General features: G+C 39.9%; 1 long non-coding RNA gene across 1 annotated transcript in view; it reads left to right on the forward strand.

The window, feature by feature from the left end:
* LOC139359126 (uncharacterized) overlaps positions 1 to 19,643 on the forward strand; it is a 35,660-nt gene extending 16,017 nt beyond the window's left edge. Inside the window, exon 3 of the long non-coding RNA XR_011614884.1 lies at positions 6,175 to 19,643. This is a non-coding gene — a long non-coding RNA (uncharacterized lncRNA). The remainder of the gene's footprint in view (positions 1 to 6,174) is intronic.
* The last annotated feature ends 900 nt before the right edge of the window (positions 19,644 to 20,543 follow it).

Raw genomic sequence — 20,543 nt, forward strand, 5'->3', positions numbered from 1 at the left:
CTCAGTCATTTCTGATTGTGCTTATTTGGATCTTCTCTCTTTTTCCTTGTTAATCTGTTTATCAGTCTATCAATTTTGTTTATCCTTTCAAAGACCCAACTTTTTATTTCATTTATCCCTTGTATGGATTTTGGATCTCAATTTCATTTGGTTCTGCTCTGAGTTATCTTGTTCCTTTCTCTAGCTTTGGGTTTAATTTGTTGTTTTTCTGGTTTCTTTAGGTAAAAGGTTGTGTTGTTAATTTGGAATATTTCTATATTATTGATGCTATAGTGATGCATTTAGTGCTATAAGCTTTCAAGATTGCTTTTGCCTACAGTTGGGGCACTGTCCACTCTCATTACTCAATTTTCGCTGTTGGGTCCCTTCCCCCGTCCAGAGTCAGCACTCCAATCTCTGGTCATCTTAGAGGTTTTGGTATATTGTGCCTCTATTTTCATTTGTTTTAAATAATTTTTTGACTTCTGCCTTTATTTTGTTGTGTACCTAAAAGTCATATAGGAGCAAGTTGTTCAGTTTCCACATGTTTATGTGGTTTTGAAAGTTCCTCTTGGTGTTGATTTTTATTTTTACTCCACCGTGGTCCAATAATATGCATAGTATAATTTCATTTTTAAAAATTTACTGATACTTTCTTTATGACAAAGCATGTGGTCAATTTTGGAGTATGTTCCCTGTGTAGATGAGAAGAATGTGTTGGGAGAATGTTCTGTAGATATCTATTAGGTCCAATTGGTCAAGTGTCATATTTAAGTTACAAATTTCTCTTAGTTTTCTGCCTCTATTATCTATCTAATGCTGTCAGTGGGGTATTGAAGTTCCCCACTATTATTGTGGGGTTGATAGTCCTTTCTTAAGTCTTGAAGTAAATGGTTTATAAATATGGGCACTCCAATGTTGAGTGTGTATATATTAGGATAGTTAAGTCTTCTTGTTGAATTGAACCTTTTATCATTATGTAATGCCCTTTGTCTTTTTTCTTTTTAAACTATTCTTGGTTTAAAGTCTACTGTATCTGATACCAAATAGTGATACTTGCTCTTTCTCGTGTTCCACTTGCATTTGCATGATAGTTCTTTCTCCATCCCTTCACTTTGAGCCAATGGGCGTCATTACATATGAGATGGGTCTCTTGAAGACAGCAGAAGGGTGTCTTCTCTATGTCTTTTAAGAGGAATGCTTTGGTTATTTACATTCAAGGTTAATATTGATATGTGAAGTTTTATTTTTGTCATAAGATTAGCTAGTTTCTTTGTAGTCTCTATTGTGTAGTTGCCTTATGCACTCTTTGGGCTATGTGCTTGTGCATGCTTTTGTAGTAGCAAGTATTGCTCTTTCATTTCCACATTTAGAACTCCCTTAAGTATCTGTTGTAGGTCTGGTCTGGTGGTGACAAATTCCTATAGCAATTGTCTATCTGGGAAAGACTGTTTCTCTTTCATTCATGAAGCTTAAATTGGCAGGATATGAAATTCTTTGCTGGCATTTCTATAAGAATGCTAAAAATGGGCCCCCAATCTTTGGCTTTTAAGGTTTCTGCTGAGAAGTATGCTGTTGGTCTGAGGGGGTTCCCTTTGTAAGTGACCTGATCCTTTTCTCCAGCTGCCTTTAAGGCTTTTTCTTTTGCATTGACCTGGGATCATCTGATGACTATGTTCCTGGGGATTGTCATCTTGTATAGTATCTCATAGGAGTTCTTTGGATTTTTTTTTTTTTAAATCTGCATGTTAACCTCTTTAGCAACATTGAGGGAAATTTTCCTGAATTATATCCTCTAATATGTTTTCTAAATTGCTTACTGTCTCTTCTCTCTCAGGAATGCCAATAAGTTGTAGACTTGGTGGCTCTATATAATCCCATATTTCTTGAAGGCTTTATTTTCTAAATTCTCTTTTTCATATTTTTGTCTTGAGTGGGTTGATTCAAAGGACTAGTCTGCAAGCTCTGAAATTCTTTATTCTGCTTGGTCCAGTCTGTTGTTAAGGTTTCCTATTATATTTTGAAATTCCTATAGGGAAATTTTCAATTCCAATAGTTCTGTTTGGTTATTTAATATAGCTACTTTGTCTTTCAAATCTTGGTTCATTTTTCTGGCTTCTTTCTGTTCAACTTTCTATTGGATCTCACTAAATTTCTTTTTCATCGATATTGTGAATTCTATATCTATCATTTCACACATTTCATTCAGGTTTATACATTGCTTGGGAGCTAGTAGAATCCTGTGGACGTGACAAAACACTCTAGCTTTTTGTATTGCCAGAGTTTTTGCGCTGCTTCCTTCTCATCTGAGAGAGATGATGTTTCTTTCGTTTTTTAAAATTTGCTATTGTTTGGATGGAGCTTCTTGATTTTTAAATTCTTCTTTCCCTTGGGGTTATGGCTGTTATGTATATTGTGTCTAATCAATTGGCTTCACTTCTGGGTGCTTTTGGGGTGCCAAGGACCTGTAAAGGTTACTTGGTAGCAGATATGTTTATGCAATGACTCTTTCAGATATTGCTTTTTATAATGATGTAAGTTTATTTGGCAGTATATTTTATGCTGTATTCCAATAGATGGTGCTTAAGAATAAAAGCCAGCAGGTAGGGGAAGGGGTGGAGCCAACAAAGAATTGTGAAAAGTGCCCTCTTCTGGCATGTATTCACCTTGAGAGGGAGAGGAGCCACTGGAGAAGCCTGCAAAGCAGAATTTTTCAGCCCATGTTCCCCAGGCCCAAATGGGGAATGTCCCTGCTGAGCCTGCAACAGCACACTGAGAACGGGGCTTGGGGGGCTAGAGATAAACCCCTCCCCACGTCCATTCCTGGACTTTGGTGGTGCTGCCTTCAGTGGCTGACACTGCATTCATGTTTCCTTTGACCCATGGGGGGGACTTTGGTGGGCTGCATTCTGCACTCCCTTAGGGGCAGTCTGTATTGAGGGTTAGCTTTCCAGGGGAATGGGGTCTGCCTCTCTCCTGCTCTTCAGAGCTGGTGGAGCACTGTCCCCCAACTGACCAAGGGAACAGGCTGGGACACCCAGTAATGACACATGGAGACCAGTTCCAGGTCACAAAACTGTTCCTGGCTGCATGTCTTACTGCCCAGGAGAAACCTCGGCTTCAGCAACTCTCCTTCTGTTCTAGTTGTGTGATGGGAGAGATCCTAATTCCAGTGCCTACAGCTGGGGCACTGTCCACACTCATTACTCAATTTTGGCTGTTGGGTCCCTTCCCCTGTCCAGAGCCAGCACTCCAATCTCTGGTCCGAGACTAAAATGCCAGCTGTAACCACCACGGCCAGGTCACCAAACAATGTCTCTAAAGATTATGCCAGCTGTAGACTTGCAACTGCAGAGGTTGGGCCCCTCTCAGACAAGCAGTATGGGCAAGAATCTGTGAGGAGTGTGGTCCACTTGAGTCTCAGTCTCACTCCAGCCTGTAGCAGAGTGTTGGGCATTATCCTAGGCAGGCGTAGGAGAACCTGGCTTCCCTTCCCTTCCTTGGCTGGGTGGCAGCTGAAGCCACATCAGCCAAAACTCAAGCCAAAGGTGGGGCAGGGCTCAGCATTACAATCTCAAAAATGATACTTTGGGCCTGCAACCAGGTAGGATGAGGCACTGTCTGGGCAAGAAGCATGGGCAAGCAGCTGTGGGGAATGCAGTCCAGCTGTATCTGTCTCACAGCAGCTCATTGCAGAATAGTGGGTATTGTCCACTATATGCATAGGATGGCCTGGCCTCTCTGTCCCTCTTTGGCTGGGTGGCAGCTGCAACTGCATCAGCACAAACTTGGGCCAAGGGTGGGGTGAAGTCCAGCATTAGCCTCTCAAAATAGCACCTTAACCTGGGGCCAGAGTTGTGGCACCACCCAGGCACGAAGCATGGGCAAAAATCTATGTGAGGTGCAGTTCACTCATGTCTCGGTCTCAGCAGCAGCCCCTTGCAGGGTAGCAAGTCTCCTCCTAGGTTGTATAGGCAACCTAGGAGGTTCTCACCTTTTCCTTACTGGAGCAACGCAGCAGCTGAAGCTCTGTCTGCAGATTCCCAGTATCTACGTTCTGAAAATAGTGCCCAGCTGAGGACGCTCCAGACTCGGATGCCTGTGGGATTCTGTGTGGATTCCCTTTATGCAGCAACGTCTCTGCAATATTTAGGCAGCTCTGTATGTCAGGCATGAGGCCCTAGTGGGTTGAGGGTTTCTCCTGTAGCAAAGATCATACAAACTCATTTCAGAGCTCTGGGGATTTCTGTCTGTCTCCCTGTGTCAAGGAGCCTCTCTTGGTGCTGTCAGTTTCCAGCTGGGGAAGCTGCCTCAAACCCCCTCCTTATTTACTTCTAGCACTTCCTGTCTCTACTCCGATGAGCCCAAGTGTTCTCTCCTAGATGATCTGTTCAAAATGTATATACTTATTATTCTGGTTCTTCCCTATGGAGAAGGAACACACTACCTGTGTCTACTCAGCCATCTTGATCCCTCTAAATGAAAAAAAATTTTAATGAAAAAATGTATTTTCCATTTAGCTACAAAATTTACCATTTTGGGTCCTTTTTCGTTTTGTAGAGACAAGTTTTCAACTGATATTATATTCTTTCGGCCTAAAGATCTTTCTTTAATATTTCTTATAGTATAGGTTTGATGGGAATGAATATTCTCAGCTTTTGTTTGAAATGTCTTTATTTTCCTTCACTTAAAAAAAGTTTGCTGGATATAAATTTCTAGGTTGACCAATTTATTTTTCTTTCAGCAAATTTCAGACATTATTATACTGTCTCTTATGACTTGCAGGGAAGATTCCATTCCTTGCCTCTTCCAGCTATTGGTAGCTGCTGGCATTCTGTAGCTTTTCACGGTCAAGTTGACTTCTCTGCTGTCCTGCTTTAGGAAGTATCTTGTAAATCCATTATTTAGATTACAACAACTACCTATTTCTTTTCTTCAAGTAAAATATTTCCCGTCCTTTCAGCTTCACAGAATGTTAGTTGGACACACAAAACTCAGAAGTTAGAAAACAGCTTCATCCCCAAGGTGATTTATGGGGACAAACAATAGGAAAGAAAGTTGCAGATAGCTGTGTAAAATGTAATGTAGGATACAGAATATATTTGAAGTTGCTTTGAAAATTCAATGTTTCAATATGAGAAAGGATTCTTGAGTATATTTAGATGAAGAGAAAGTGAGAGGTAGCATGAAAATCATACATTCACAAAGAAAAATGCAACACAAAAAAAGAAGGCAATGCTGAAAATCACCATATGCATCTGGGTATCACAGTGAAGCCTAGGATACTGCAAAAAGAAACAAACCTAGAAATGGGAAAGAAGAGGGTAAAATAGTGATGGGTGAAGAAAGGCAGTAAGAAAGGAAAAAAGAAGAAAGGAACTAGGTCTCAAGAAACCAGGCTAGGACTAGTGCAGGCTGGTGGGCGGATCCTGCCCACAAGTCTGAAATAGAATCTAAGCTGATAAATTACTCAGATCATTTGACCTGAGAAGTTTAAATTGAATTGATTAAATGATATAGTGAACTATTAAAAGACATGAAACTCAACAAAGAAACTAAGTTATGATACAAGGTAATGAGAGTCATTCACTTAGTCACACTTGACAAGTACTTACTGACCACCTACTATGTGCCAGGCACTGCAGTACTGAACAAAGCAAACTCATCTTGCCCTCATAAAGCTTATATTCCATTGAGGGAAATAGGTGATACACAAATAAAAAAATAAATGAGCAGTGTTAGAAAATTATGAGATATAACAAAAATAAGGCAGAATAAGAGAAGAGAGAATGACAGGAGTCGAAATTTATTTATCAATAGAGCAAATGTTCAAGGTGCACCTCTTTGATGAGCTTGTATCTGAGCAGAACCTGAAAGAATAGAGCCATCCTCAGTATCTGCAGGGGACTGGTTTTAGGAACTCCTTAGGCACCAAAATCCATGTCAAGTCTCTGATATAAAACAGCATAGTATTTGCATGTAACCTATGCACATCTCTGATGCTCAAGTCTCTTGATATAAAATTGCAAAGTATTTGCATGTACATATATGCACATCCTCCTGTATACTTTAAATCTTATCTAGATTGCTTATACCTAATACAATGCAAATGCTATGTAAATAGTTGCTATAGTGTATTTTTTATTTGTCCATTTTTGTTGTATTATTTTTCCCTCAAATATTTTCAATTTGCAGATACAGAACCCATGAATATGGAGGGCCACCTGTATGTGGACTGAGTCACAAAGATTTGGAGCAAAGGTGTTCCAGGTAGAGAGAAGAGCAGCTAGGTAAATAAATGGTGGTACTATTTTGAGATGAGGAAAAGAGATCAAATATCTATTTTGCACATGTTATGCTTGAAATAACCATTACATGTGCAAGTGGAAATGTCAAGGAGGTAATTGTCTATCCAAGTCCATAACCCTGAGGAGCACTTTGAACCACAAGTGTTAGTTTGGGAGTCATTTACATTTGGATGGTAATCTATTTCATCAGACTGATGTGGTGGGATGAGTACAGATAGAGGGCAGGAACAAGCACTGAGTCCTGAGGCACTCCACCATTTAAAAGTCAGGATGAAAGAAGCAACCAAAATGTAAATGACGAGTTGATGGGTGCTAAGGAGTTGATGGGTGCAGCACACCAACATGGCACAAGTATACATATGTAACAAACCTGCACGTTATGCACATGTACCCTAGAACTTAATAATAAAAAATAAACTAATTAAAAAAAAAAAAAAAACAAAGACACTAGGAAAGATTCTGTGAGGTAAGAAGTCCAAAGAATGTGAAACCCTGGAAGCCATGTGAAAAGTGTGTTTCAGGGACATGTAATTTGGAAAACCAGTGTCCTAACTTTATAGTCAATTTTGCAATTTTTACCAGTGAAACTCTCATATTCAAAATAATTCTATTCTGAATTATTATGGAGTGCTAAGATGTAGTGGCTTTCAGAGAGGCATGGGAAAGGAAAAAGGAGAAGTTGATGGAAGTAGCCAGTAATTGTCCATTCTTACACTGCTATAAAGACATACACAAGACTGGGCAATCTATAAAGGAAAGAGGTTTAATTGACTCACAGTTCCACAAGGCTGGGAAGGCCTCAGGAACCTTAATATCATGGCATAAGGTGAAAGAGAAGCAAAGACACATCTTACATGGTGGCAGGTGACAGACAGCAAGCGAGTGAAGGGGGAAGAGCCCCTTATAAAACCATCAGGTCTCATGAGAACTCACTCACAATCATGAGAACAGCATGGGAAAAACCACCCCTAAGATCCGATCACCCCCACCATGTCTCTCTCTCTTGACACATGGGAATTACAATTCAAGATGAGATCTGGATGGGAACACACAGTCAAACCATATCATAACCCAAACAAATGTGCCTGGAAGGGTTCCATTCTAGAAGGGTAATTTCCCCCTTTTGCTTTATTGAGTGTGATTGCAAGTGAGGTCAAAATCCTTTTGGGGTACATAGGATGATACCTCTCTCCTGTGATTCTGCCATACAAACAGTACCATTATTATCATTTTGATCTCTCCTGGAATTTGTTGGTGCAATGAATAGAACTTTAGTTCTACATGTACACTCTGAAACTAGATTGCCTGATTTCAAATCCTTGCTCTTCATTTACTGTTGTTAGACTTTGACCTTAGTCTATCTGTAGCCCAATTCCTTCAGATGTAAAATGAGAATAACGATGACAACTACTCACAGGATAATTTCTCTATGATAATTAAGTAATACACAATGCTTAGAACAGCACCTAGTTCAGAGGAAGTACTATGTACATTGTTATTTAGTTATAACCATATTAACATAATGGACATCTTATAGTCTTACATTGATTACTATAAGTCTTTCGCATTTCATGTTGTCATAATCATTTTCCGAGTGGTTCAATACTCTTCATAATCATTTTTAACGCCCACACACATAAGGGTCAATGTAGAATAAACAGACCATACATTATTCATTGCTGTCTTGTAACACCATGACTTCTAAATTTTTGCTACTTAATTAACAAATATCACAGTTTGAGATATTCCTTAATATAGTCACGTTTGTGCACATATCCCTCTGAGAGAAGCAGACTAGCATAATGGTTGAAGCACAGGCGTTACAAACAGACCACAGGTGGTATGACTCCCAACTCCCCTGTTTACCAGCTGGGGCAAGTTGTTTTCCTTGCTGTGATGCAGTTTTCTTGTCTAATAATGCTTACTTACCTCGAGGCCATGGTGAGGATTTAGCTAATACATGTTAAATGCTTACAGCAGTGCCTGCCAAGTAGAAAGTACCTATTCAATAAATGCCAACTATTATTTCACTTGAAATATTTCTCAAAGCAGATCACTTTGTTGAAGTACAATTATTAGCTCAGAAGTTATTAAATGTTTATAGCTTTTAATACATTACTAAACTAAATCATTAAAAGATTGTATTAATTTATACTAGCAATATTATATAAGAGTACCATTTCAACACATCTTAATCAGCATTCACCACCCAAATTACATTAAAAATAATAATTTAACAATAATTCCTTGTGGATTTTTTTGCATGCACTTTATTATGCAAAGAATTTAATTGCATTTAACTGCCAGTGCCTTATTTTTCTAATCCTTTTATTTGAATTTCCAAAATAGTTACTTGATGCTAGTATGTCATTTCATCCTTTGCTTGTCTTAATTCAAGACCCATTTTACTCAACTTTCATTTTTCTACATCTTGAGGTAGCCTTCTTTCATATACATATATGATCATTTTATTCAGATTTAGGTATGTTTCAAAATACACAAAGTGCTTGGGTACAGCGCAACTCTCTAAAAGATAATGAAAATCTACTTAAGTTCTACACCTACTCTGTGTAAAAAAGGATTGCCCAGAACAGGAAGAAATGTGATATATATGATTAATCATTCATGGATCGCAATCAGTACAATCTGGTTTTTTTTTTGAGACAGAGTCTCACTCTATTGCCCAGGCTGGACTGCAGTGGTGTAATCTCAGCTCACTGTGACCTCCGGCTCCCAGATTCAAATGATTCTCCTACCTCAGCCTACCAAGTAGCTGGGATTATCGGCGTGCACCACCCACCTGGCTAATTTTTTGTATTTTTAGTAGAAAAGGGGTTTCAGCATGTTGACCAGGCTGACCTCAGGGGATCCGCCCGCCTTGGCCTCCCAAAGTGCTGAGACTATAGGTGTAAACCACTATGCCTGGCCTACATAATCTTTTAATCAGGAAAAGTATCACTGAACAAGGTAGTAGGGATGATAGACCACCTGAAGTGACAGAACACTGCTGAAGGGATAGATCTGGGATCCACCCTCAGCTTACTCACTAACTCCTGCCTCTCACATTGCTTGTCTGAAAAATAAAGGGGGTTGGACAAAATAAGAGGTATCTTAAAGACTTCTGCTTGGCTTCATGCTCTTCTTCAAAAGTCCAAATTCCACTTATCATTCCATATTGAACTCAGATGTCCCCTTATGCGTGAAGCCTTTCAATATTCTCCACATTCTCATATTTCCTTTTCTTTGTTCTAATATTCTCAGCCCATACCTCTACCTAAGCACTGCTCAACACTGAAACAGAAATATTTGTCCTCCCTTAAATCACCAAAGGTCCTGAGGGAAGGTACCATATCAGTGCCTGCTATTAAATATGGTACTGGAAGTCCTAGTCAGAGCAATTAGGCAAGAAAAAAATAATAAAAGGTATCCATATTAAAAGGAAGAACTAAAATTATCTCTGTTCACAGATGACATAATCTTACATGTAGAAAACCCTAAAGATTACACACACACACACACACACACAGAATAAACAAATTCAGCAAAGTTGCAGGATACAAAATCAACACAAAAAATTCAGTTGTGCTTCTGTATACTAACAACAAACAATCTGAGATGGAAATTAAGAAAACAATCTCATTCACAATAGCATCAAAAAGAATAAAATACTTCAGAATAAACTCAATAAAGAAGGCAAAAAACTTGCACAAACTATACAACATTGCTACATGGAAACACATTCCATGTTCATTGATTGGAAGACCTAATACTGTTAAAATGTGTGTACTACCCAAAGCAATCTACAGATTCAATGCAATTCCTATCAAAAGCCCAATGGCACTTTTTTTTTTTTTTTTTTTTTTGCAGAAATAGAAACAAAATATTTTAACATTCTTATGGACTCTCAAGAAACCCTGTGTTGCCTATACAACCTTAAAAAAGGTTGAAGATTTTGTACTTCTTAATTTCAAAACATTACTAAGCTATAGTAATCAAAACAATGTGGTATGTCCAAGCACAGTGGCTCACAACTGTAATCCCAACACTTTGGGAGGCCAAGATGGGTGGATCACTTGAGGTCAGGAGTTTCAGACCAGCCTGGCCAACATGGTGAAACTCCATTTCTACTAAAATACAAAAATTAGCCAGGTATGGTGGTGCTCACCGGTAGTCCCAGCTACTCAGGAGGCTAAGGCAGGAGAATTGCTTGCACCTGGGAGGCAGAGATTACAGTAAGCTGAGATCGCACCACTGCACTCCAGCCTGGGTGAGAGCTAGACTCCCATCTCAAAAAACATAAAAAACAAACAAACAAACAAAAAACAATGTGGTACTAGTATAAAGACAGACAAATAGACCAATGGAAAAGAACACTGAGTACAGAAATAAACCTTCACGTATACAGCCAAATAATCTTCAACAAGGGTGCCATGAATACACAGTGGGGAAAAGGACAGCTTCACTGACAAATGGTGCTGAGAAACTGTGTCTCCCACATGCAAAAAAAAATAAAACTGGGCCGGGCGCGGTGGCTCAAGCCTGTAATCCCAGCACTTTGGGAGGCCGAGACAGGCAGATCACGAGGTCAGGAGATCGAGACCATCCTGGCTAACACAGTGAAACCCCGTCTCTACTAAAAATACAAAAAACTTAGCCGGGCGAGGTGGCAGGCGCCTGTAGTCCCAGCTACTCGGGAGGCTGAGGCAGGAGAATGGCGTAAACCCGGGAGGCGGAGCTTGCAGTGAGCTGAGATCCAGCCACTGCACTCCAGCCTGGGTGACAGAGCGAGACTCCATCTCAAAAAAAATAATAATAAAATAAAATAAAACTGGACCTTTACCTTACACCATATACAAAAATTAACTCAAAATGGATTAAAAATATAAACATGAAGACCTAAAACCAGGCCAGGCACAGTGGCTTACACCTGTAATCCCACCACTTTGGGAGCTAAGGCAGGCGGATCACTTGAGCTCACAAGTTTGAGACTAGCCTGGGCAACATGGCAAAACACGGTCTCTACAAAAAAATACAAAAGAAAAAAAAAATTAGCAAGGCATAGTTGTATGTGCCTGTAGTCCCAGCTACTGGTAGGGGTGCTGAGGTGGGAGGATCACCTATGTCTGGAAGGCAGAGGTTGTAGTGAACCTAGATCATATCACTACACTCCAGCCTGGGCAACAGAGCCAGACCCTGTCTCAAAACAAAACAAAAAACAAAAAAAGGCCTAAAACCATAAAACTCCAGAAGAAAACACAGGAGAAAAGCTTTATGACATTGGTTTCACAATGATTTTCTGGATATGACACCAAAAGCACAGGCAACGAAAGCAAAAGTAGACAGAAGGTATGGCATCAAATGTAAAAACTTCTGCACATCAAAGGAAACAATTAACAGAATAAAAATAGGCAACCTATGGAATTAGAGAAACTAATGGCAAATCATGTATCTGATGATAAGCAGTGAATATCCAGAATATACAAAGAACTTTCACAACTAACAAAAAAACAAGTAACCTGATTACAAAGTAGACAAAGGACCTTTATAGATATTTCTCCCAAGAAGACATACGAATGGCCAACAAGCACATGAAAAATACTCAACATTACAAATTATTAGAAAAATGTGAAGCAAAACCACAGTGAGATATCAGGTCATACCCATTAGGATGGCCAGTGTCAAAACCCAGAAAATAATAAATGTTGATGAGAAAGCAGAGAACCCTTGTGCACTACTGGTGAGATTTTAAAACAATGGAGCAGCTGCTGTGGAAAACAGGATGGTGGTTCTTCAGAAACTTAAACATAGAATCACCATGTGATCCAGCAATCCCACTTCTGGGGTATAAATCCAAAAGAAGTGAAAGCAGAATCTTGAAGAAATATTTGCACACCCATGTTCACTGCAGCATTATTCACAATAGCCAAGAGGCAAAAGCAGCCCAAATGTCCGTCGACAGATGAATGGATAAAAAAAATTGGCATGCCTGTACAGTAGAATATTATTCATCTTTTTTAAAATAAGAAAATCCTGTTATATTCTACAACATGGATGAAACTTGTATGCTAAGTGAAATAAGCCAGTCACAAAAGGACAAATACTGTATGATTACACTTATATGTAATATCTAGAGTAGTCAAAATCATGGAAAGAGTAGAATTGTGGCTAACAGGGAATGCAGGGAGGGGGAATAGGGAGTTGTTCTACGAATATGGAGTTTCAGTTTTTAAAGATGAAAGAGTTCTAGCTATCTGCTATACAACAGTGTGAATACTGTTAACATTACTGACCTGTATATTTAAAAATGGTTAAGATGGTAAACTATATATTATTTGGTTTTTGCTAAAATTAAAAATGAAAAATAAAGCCAAAAAATCTCACTGCCTGGCATGGGGCAGCTGTTAACAAAAAACATAAAAGGAATAAACTCTTTCCTCCTCAAGGCTGATAACACGGCTTTACAATCAGATATAAGAAGCGACTACAGAAACAAATAAATGTTTTGTAATTACTCAGGAATAAGGAGTCCAATACTAATCATGACAAAACAAAAACTACCGAAAAAGAGGGAGGAGATTTTGTTCTCAAGTTCAAATTAAAAAAAAAAAAAACTGAATAACTCATTCATAGGCCGATTTGTTCAGTTACCTACATTTTTGTGGCTAACTTAGTCTGGGTGTTACTCAAAATTAGGTCACCTTGTAAAAGCAAAGTGTGTAGAAGACACCACCTTCTCCTAATTTTTTTCTTGGTTAAAATTACCTCCATAAGGACTGAGTAGGTAAAGATTTGTGCTGTTTATAGTCTGGCATGTTAGTTCAGAAACTCAGTTTGGTCTGGATCCAAAATGACTTTTTAGAAATTACTGATCTTCTCCATCTGCTGCCATCCCCTTGGGCTCATATCCACACACACACAAATGTAAAATCCAAACACCCCCCACAACTCCAAATTTCTAAGCATGAAGGTCACATTGGATAATACATTATATTAAGGGGTTGCAGAAGGCAAATTACACAAATGAACAGGGGAATTCAGTGAAAACAAATGATTTATCATCATTACGAAAATCTAGTCACCTACTAAGCATCCAATATAGTAGCCAATAGCCACACGAGACAATTTAATTAGAAATATGGTAGAAAATTCAGTTCCTCAGACACACAGCTACATTTCAAGTGTCCAAAAACCACATGAGCTAGAGGCTACCCTATTGAACAGCAGAGATATAGCATATGACATATATGTATAAGATGAAATATATATCATCATCATCACTTCTATTGGATAGTGTTGAAAACTAGGCATCCAGTCCGTGGTGTGCGTGCCAAATATGAATGCTTACTGAGTTACTGATTTAAAGACCTCGTCCCCTTTTCATGTCATTCTTGACTTTTCATCACATAAAAAAACGAACATTTCTTTCTATTATATTTTTGTTTAAGATGTGTTGTTTTGTTTCACTGACAAGGATCCATGCAATGAAAATAGAAAATATTTTGTGGAGGGAGGAGGACAAGATGTCTGACTTGATGCAACTGGGAAGTGCCTCTCCCACCAAGAGAAACCAAAATATCAGGTAAACCATCACGATCTCTTGAGCGGAAAAACTGAGTGCTGATAGAAGGGTGATATAGACATTGAGGTGGAAGAGGAAGTTGGGAACCCTGCATGGAGTTGCCAAGCACTGGGACCAGCTCCAGGCCTTAAATAGGTCGTGAGGAAGGGGTGAGCGAAGGAACTGCAAGGCAACACTCTCCTGCTGTGGACCTCCAAGATCCTAGCTACAAGAGCTCCCACCACCCTCACAGATATTCGGATTGGCAAGGGGAGCTGCCCAGAGAGTAGACAGAGGCAGAGTTTGAACCTGCATGGAGCCCAGAAGGTTTTGCATGGAGGCAGCTGCAGCAAAACACGACTATCAACAACCATTTCCCTGTGGCTCTAACCTCTGCTGACCACCAAGGCCAGGAGAGAGCAGGACTATCTTTCCCATGAGACCAGGGTGACTCTAATCTGCCACGCCTCTTTCTCTGCCAGTCCCTCCCAAGTCTTCTGGCTGGCTGCTCCCATAAAAGCATACACATAGCACAGCTTCCACTGCCCCTCCTGAGTGCTTTGCTGGTGGCCTAGGAGCACTTCAGCCCCCCTGCACAGCCTGTGCTCAACCCCAAGAGGTCAGAGGACAAAGCCATAGGTCTGGTCCGAATCCCCCAGAGTTCGGACACACAGCTGGGGAATATCCAACCGAGATCTGTGGCCAGAGCTAGATTGGGGTAAGAGCCCCTACTCTCCAAACACTGAGAAATATAAGGTGCGGGTTCGTAGGCCGGAGCAGGAGCAGAACATGCTTCCATCTGCAAGACCAGCCAGGGAAAGGTGTAGCCTGTTGGTCGGCCATAGCCTCTGCCAGAAGGAGCCCCACAACCCAGAAGAACCAACAGCTCAGCAATCTGGGTGCAGATGGAATGGGACAAAACTAGCTGGTCAGGCCAGCTACTAGGATAGACACCGTAAGGAGATCCTATTGTGGAAGCACTAGTGGAATGGTCCCCACAGCCATCTGCTAGGGGAAAAAAACCCAGGCTGCAGTCACCACACCAGCAGCATACCCACAGCAACACTGCCCTGCCCAGGGATCCTCACCCTTGACCTACTGCATCAAGGGGCCACCTGTTGACATATCCCGCAACCTGCTCTGACTCTGCCAAGCACAGAGGACCAGTGGGTCCCCAGGGACCTGTGGGTCTCCTGGTAACCTAAACTTTGGCTTGGGTGACACTAAGGGAAGGGAGAACACAACCTACCAGCACCCCACTTTGGGACTAAGAAAACATGAGCATGGCACCAGTGATTGGAGGGGGCTCTCCAAGACCCAGGAATGGATTTGGTGAGGAGGTTATCTCTTGCCCACCCCGTCTAACTCACCCCAGAGTACTGCTGTGAATGCACCAAAATATAAGAGGCATGTGACTGAGAGCCTATCTACCAGCCCTTACTCTTTTTTAAAAATTATTTTTTTTATTTATCAGCCTACATCATGCTTTTTCTTTTTTAACGATTTTTTTAAATTAAAAATTCTTTCTCTTTGCCCTTACTCTTAAGAGCCACGTACTAGGGCCGGGCACGGTGGCTCAGGCCTGTAATCCCAGCACTTTGGGAGGCCGAGGCGGGTGGATCACGAGGTCAGGAGATCGAGACTATCCTGGCTAACATGGTGAAACCCCGTCTCTACTAAAAATACAAAAAAAACTAGCCGGGCGTGGTGGCGGGCGCCTGTAGTCTCAGCTACTCGGGAGGCTGAGGCGGGAGAATGGCGTGAACCCGGGAGGCGGAGCTTGCAGTGAGCCGAGATCACGCCACTGCACTCCAGCCTGGGAGACACAGCGAGACTCCGTCTCAAAAAAAAAAAAAAAAAAAAAAAAAGAGCCACGTACTAGATCACAGCCTTAATTAAACCACCAAACATAAATTCTTTCACCATACATCACCAGTGGAACCCAATGCAGGAATCTAACCACAAAGAAAGATCCTGCACAGAGCCTTGACCCTCTGAAAGCACTCAGGAATGAAGTCAATCGACTATAGGCAGCATACTCCAGTCAAACCCTCAAGGGAAATAAAGAATATAAAAACAAAAAGCCCCATCCAAACAACAGCCATTTCAAAATGATAAGGCAACACCAGCCCTCTCATATGAGAAAGCATCAGCACAAAAACTCCGATGATTAAAAAAGTCAGTGTCTCCTTACCTCTAAATAACTGCACTAGCTCCCCAGCAATGTCTGGTTCCTAACCAGATTGAAATGGCTAAGAGAGATGACAGACATAGAATTCAGAATCTGTATGGCAAAAAAGCTCAATGAGATACAGGAGAAAGTTTAAACTGAATCCAAGGAAGCCAGCAAAATGGTCCTGGAGAGATGACATAGTAATTTTTAAAGAAAGAAACAAACTGAACTTCTGGAATTTAAAAATTCACTACAAAATTTCATAGTACAGTTGGAAGCCTAAAGAACAGAATAGACCATGCTGAGAAAAGAATCTCTGAGCTCGAAGACCGGTCCTTCAAATCAACTCAGTCAGATAAAAATTTAAAAAAAATTTTTTTTTTTAATGAACAAAACCTGAGAGAAACATGAGATTATGTATCAGGGGAACCACCCCCACAATATTTTAACATAAGTTCTTTTCTATTTCCCTAAGTGTCAGCCGGTCTAAGAAATAAAGGGAAAGAGTACAAAAGAGAGAAATTTTAAAGCTGGGTGTCTGGGGGAGACATCATATGTTGGCAGGTTCCGTGATGGCTCCTGAGCCGTAAAACCAGCAAGTTTTCAATAGCAATTTCCAAAGGGGAGGGAGTGTACGAATAGGGTGTGGGTCACAGAAATCACATGCTTCAAGGGCAACAAAAGATCACAAGGCAGAAGGTCAGGGTGAGATCACAAGGTCAGGGCAAAACTAGAATTGCTAAGGAAGGTCCATGTCCCACTGGACACACATTGTCACTGACAAACATCTTAACAGGGTTCAAGAGCAGAGAACTGGTCTGACTACAATTTGCCAGGCTGGAATTTCCTAATCCTATCAAGCCTGGAGGTGCTGCAGGCCAGGGTGTGTTTCATCCCTTATCTGCAACTGCATAAGGCAGACACCCCAGAGCAGCCATTTCAGAGGCGCCCCCGGGAATGCATTCTTTTCCCAGGGCTATTAATTATTAATATTCCTTACTGGGGAAAGAATTCAGTGATATTTCTCTTAGCTGCTTTTTGGTAATAAGAGAAATATGGCTCTGTCCTGTCCAGCCCACAGGCAGCCAGACTTTAAGGTTATCTCCCTTGTTTCCTGAAAATCGCTGTTATCCTATTCTTAAGGTGCCCAGATTTCATATTGTTCAAACACACATGCTTTACGAACAATTTGTGCAGTTAACGCAGTCATCACAGGGTCCTGAGGCGAGATACATCCTCAGCTTCTGAAGATGACGGGATTAAGAGATTAAAGACAAGCATAGGAAATTATAAGAGTATTGATTGGGGAAGTGATAAATGTCCATGAAATCTTCACAATTTATGTTCTTCTGTCACGGCTTCAGCAGGTCCCTCCGTTTGGGGTCCCTGACTTCCCGCAACATCTATATAAAGAGACCAAACCTACAACTCATTGGCATTCCTGAGAGAGGAAAAGAGAGAGTAAGCAACTTGGAAAATATATTTGAGGATATAGTCCACAGAAATTTCCCCAATCTCACTAGAGAGGTAGACATGCAAATTCCAGAAATCTAGAGAACATCTGCAAAATATTATACAAGACAACCATCCCAAAGACACATAGTCATCAGATTCTCCAAAGTCAACAGGAAAAAAAAAAATCATAAAGGTGGTTAGGGAAAAAGGCCAAGTCACTTACAAAGGGAACCCCATTAGGCTAACAGCAGAGTTCTCAGCAGAAACTTTACAAGCCAGGAGAGACTGGGGATGTATATTCAGCATCCTTAAAGAAAAGAAATTACAACCAAGAATTTTATATCTTGCCAAATTATGCTTCACATGGAAAGGAAAATGAAATCCTTTCCAAACACGCAAACACTAACGGAATTCATTACCAGTAGACCTGCCTTACAAGAAGTACTTAAGGAGAGAGTTCTAAATGTGGAAAGGAAAGAACAATATCTGATACCACAAAAACACACTTAAGTACATAAGCTACAGATCCTACAAAGCAATTACATAATTGAGTCTACAAAACAACCAGTTAATAACAAAATGACAGGATCAAATCCTTACATATCAATATTAACCTTGAACATAAATAGTCTAAATGCCCCATTTAAATGGAACAGACTGGCAAGACCCAACCATCTATCTTCAAGAGACCCATCTCACATGTAACACCCATAGTCTCAAAATAAAGAAATGGAGAAAAATCTATCATGCAAACAGAAAGCAAAAGACAGCAAGGTAACTATTCTTACATAAGACAAAATAAGCTTTAAACAACACAGTCAAAAAGAATAAAGAAGGGCATTACATAATGATAAAAGGTTCAATTCAGTACTACTTAACTATCCTAAATAAATACGCACACAACACTAGAGAATTCAGATTGATAAAACAAGTACTTTTAGAAAGATATCAAATTAATAATCAAACATTGCCCCCAGAGGAACTAGAAAAACAAGAACCTCAATGCTAGCAGAAGAAAACTAAAATCAGAGCAGAACTGAATGAAGTTGAGATGCAAAAATACATACGAAAGATCAATGAAACCAAAAGTTGGTTTTTTGAAAGCATAAACAAGATACCCTGCTATCTAGATTAATAAAAAGAGTAACAATACAAATAAGTAGAATCAGAAAAGACAGACATTACAGCTGATCCCACAGAAATACAAAAGATCCTCAGAGACTAACTACTAAAACATTTCCATGCACTCAAACTAGAAAACCTAGAAGACAGCCTGTGCAACACAGTGAGAACCCATCTTGACAAAATATTAGAAAGTTAGCCTGGCATGGTGGCATGCACCTACAATCCCAGCTACTCAGGAGGCCGATGCAGGAGAATCACTTGAACCTAGGAGGCGGAGGTTGCAATGACCCGAGATTGTGCTGCTGCACTCCAGCCTGAGTGACAGAGCGAGGTTCTGTTTCAAAATAAATAAATAAATAAATGAAAGAAAAGGAAGGAGGGTAGGGAGGAAGGGAGGGAAAGAAGGAGAGAGAAAGAAAGAGAGAAAGGGAGAGAGAAAGAAAGAGAGAAAGAAAAGGAAGAAAGGAAAAGAAAAAAATCTGGAAGCAATGGATAAATTTTTCATTGTTCAAGTTCTATTCAATTCTTAAACACAAAAGGAGCATCTACATGTCATTTAGTGTTTAGAGGATTAATTTATAAACTCATGGATTCCACAGAGTAGTTGATAAAGAAATGACTTAAGAGCCTTTATAAAAAACTTATTTTTCTTATTTGTAAAATAGCAACCAGAAGGTGAAATTGTTTTTTTAAACAATAACAATGACGACAACAAAAAACACCTACTAGGGAGAAAAAAGAATAATTCCCCACTAATACAAATTCATTCTCTATTGTACTAAACTTACACATTCAGATTATAGTTTCACCTTCATTTAAAATAAGTTAATTCACTTCTGGCTGTTAGTTTGAATTACTGAAAAGGTTTAAACTTTTCTTTTTAATTGTGGACAAGTCCAATTAACCAGTAAAAAATTTCCAACAATGCTTGGAAAATATTTCACCCATAAACCAATTTCCTCAAGATGTAAGCAAGTTGTGGAAAAAAGAAAAACAATGAAAATATGGTGAACATGGTAGCTTCAAAAAAAAAAAAAAAAGCAAACTATGAAGCTTAGCCCATGTTTGAGTTCAAGAAATGCTTATAAGCAGAACACTACTGACCTCTTGTGTATCAAGAATGTAACATAACGCAAGTGCCAAAAATGGTACCTCCTAAAACTACTGAAAGACAAGGTTTAAGTAGCTTGTTTTCCCATCCAGGTAGGGAACTATTAGAGCAGAGGATACCTGCCTGAGTGCCTTTATATGTTTGTTGTCTCAAAACTTTTTACTGAATCAATAAAGCTGATTAATTTGATTTTTTTATTGTTGCTGAAAATATATAGCAGATAATGCAACAAATTAAAGTAATACATTTAGGACTTTTAAAAACTCTCATTTATTTTGGTGAGCCTAAAAAGCAAAACTTGGAGAGTTTCCATTTTAGTGCTGACCATCCAATCTGTCCTGTCTTCAAATGCAGAAGTGCTTAAAACCAGCAAAGGCAAAACAAGTTAGGACTTGACTGCCTTAGCCTTACACTACATTGCTTGAAGCAGTCTTTTAATCTGTTAAGTGACCTAAGAACATAATCCCAGCAGTTTGGGAGGCCGAAGCAGAACGGATCATGAGGTCAGGAGATCGAGACCATCCTGGCTAACACGGTGAAAAACCGTCTCTACTAAAAATAAAAAATAAAAAAAATTAGGCGGGCGTGGTGGCGGGCACCTATAGTCCCAGCCACTCTGGAGGCTGAGGCAGGAGAATGGCGTGAACCCGGGAGGCGAAGCTTGCAGTGAGATCACGCCACTGCACTCCAGCCTGGGCGACAGAGCGAGACTCTGTCTCAAAATAATAATAATGATAATAATAATAGTTTATGGTAAATCTTTGTTCGCCATCAGATTTCATCCAAGTTTTCTCTGCTTGATAAATATTCCACTTGTAAGACCGAATCTGATGG

The sequence above is a fragment of the Macaca nemestrina genome, chromosome 16 (assembly GCF_043159975.1).
Source record: "Macaca nemestrina isolate mMacNem1 chromosome 16, mMacNem.hap1, whole genome shotgun sequence".
Classification (NCBI taxonomy): domain Eukaryota; kingdom Metazoa; phylum Chordata; class Mammalia; order Primates; family Cercopithecidae; genus Macaca; species Macaca nemestrina.